The 2,027-nt window shown below is 39.3% G+C and overlaps 1 non-coding gene across 1 annotated transcript; it reads left to right on the top strand.

Annotated features, from left to right (window-relative positions):
* Window positions 1-1,698: 1,698 nt before the first annotated feature.
* Window positions 1,699-1,773, top strand: Trnat-ugu (transfer RNA threonine (anticodon UGU)). Its single transcript has one exon. It is a non-coding gene; the product is annotated as a tRNA-Thr (tRNA).
* The last annotated feature ends 254 nt before the right edge of the window (window positions 1,774-2,027 follow it).

The raw sequence follows: 2,027 nt of genomic DNA, 5'->3' as shown, positions 1-2,027 counted from the left end.
CATTTCGTCGAAAAAATGACGTAATTTCACACTAAAACAGTGAAAAATATCGATATTTTCACTGTTATTTTTAACTGTTTGAAGCAGTGAAAAGCCACTTTTATTTCACTGATATTTCTCTATAAACCACCGGAAAGCATAAAATGAAAGGTAATATATGCTTTTATTAATATCCCAAACCCGTAATCTGGATATGATACGCTCCCTACTGTTTTCTCAAATGGCATATACAAATAAAAACAATAGACTTTTTCATTTTTGCGTTGCTGATAAACAATCATCGGCTGCAAAATGAAACTGTGACAGCAAAATTAACCCATTAATGCCTAGTGGACTCTCCCATCCTTCTAAATAGGATCAATTTATTTTCAAAATTAGGGATAAAAAATATATATTTTAGAATATTTCTAACAGAAATTCCTATGCGGCGTCTCATATGGATCTGTTTGCCAAGACCTTTTTTCTAGACGCTAGGCATGAACGGGTTAATGAAGAAATGTTCAGATACTTTAAAATTAACCATAAACAATTTAGCAGAATATGTTTCGTACTTAATAAGCTTTAAAACAGCATAATGTTTCGTTGATAGTAATTTGCATCGGTAAAATAAGCATTCTGCTGTATTGCATAACATGCTGCATTGGATCACAAAATATCATACAAATGCTAGAAATGCAGTTAATAATTGTGGCTTTCAAATGAAATGTTTTAGCGATATTAACTGTATGTTGAGTTAAGTAAGATACTTTGATTTTATGAATACTTATCATTAAATCTTAAAGCCTCCTCACACATAGGCGAAAGTCTCCCGACGTCAACTTGCGTGTACTGGCGAATAAGACTTTAGCAAATTTCGTTCTCATTAGTATATGTACGTTGCACATCGTTGGTGGTGTTCGTATGGATGCGTTTGTGAGCTTTTGCGTCCGTTGCGATTAGCTCTGTTCGTCGGAAAATTTTAAACATGTTGAAAAATTGTTGGCGAATAAAATGGAGTAAGGTAAATTTCTTATCTACCTTTTTAAATAACATTCATTTACTTCTTTGTGGGAATTTCGTCTTCTCGCCAGTGTTCGTTCACCCATGAAAGCTCGTGCAATTGTGGTCATGTCCAATAGTTATTTAGAATTGATCCGATGCAAGATAATCATTGGTCATTAAAATGTACCTGTTGATTTCATTATGAAATAACTGACCACGCTTGCATTTGCCAAGAACCTCTAGTGGACGCAAGTCCATTGTCGTTGTTTATTACAACCTGGTGAGTTAAACAGTTTTCATTTAACGAAAATTGTGTATTAATGCATTATGAAATGTGTGTGAATTATTTTAATAATGTGAAGTTCATTTAATTCATATTTCGTAGTATCGTTTATTTTGTTTTGTTTGTAAAATATTGTCATTGTTTTGTGTAGGTCTTTTCCGTCATGGCTATATTGGTCAGCGTCAATAAATACAATTAAACCTCCACTGCTTTGATTGAATGGTGTGCCCGCACTCCCACACCCACTACAAATGGCGCCCAACGGGGGACCGTGGCGCTTGCATTCGCATGCAGTTCTCCATAGAACCTGCCCGTGGGTTCGTCGGGTTCAGTTATACATTGTTCCCTGTGACTCGATTTCGAGGACGAATTCCAACTTGGCAGGGGAGAATGTCACGGTACCGAACTTAAGCGGGATTGGTGAAAAGATGTGTGCTCGGTTAGCTTAATCGGGAGAGCATTCGCCCTGTAAGCGAGGTGTCCCGGGTTCGAGTCCCGGACTGGCCGCACACTTTTCACCACCCGGCGACAATATTGGTCAGCGTCAATAAATACAATTAAACATCCACGGCTTTGATTGAATGATGTGCCTCCAATCTCCACACCCGCTTCAAAGTTGGCGCCAAACGTTGGGGCAGACGTGCGACGGAAGGACCAGGTTGGCGGCTGGACCAGGTTCCCGGAGGGCGGCGAGGTTGGTACCACGTTCGTTGAGGACGGACCCACGCTGTCGGAGCGATGCTGGATTTGGGAGCACGACAAC

Source organism: Dreissena polymorpha, chromosome 12, assembly GCF_020536995.1.
Source record: "Dreissena polymorpha isolate Duluth1 chromosome 12, UMN_Dpol_1.0, whole genome shotgun sequence".
In the NCBI taxonomy this organism is placed as follows: domain Eukaryota; kingdom Metazoa; phylum Mollusca; class Bivalvia; order Myida; family Dreissenidae; genus Dreissena; species Dreissena polymorpha.
This window is presented reverse-complemented; position numbering and strand designations above follow the sequence as displayed.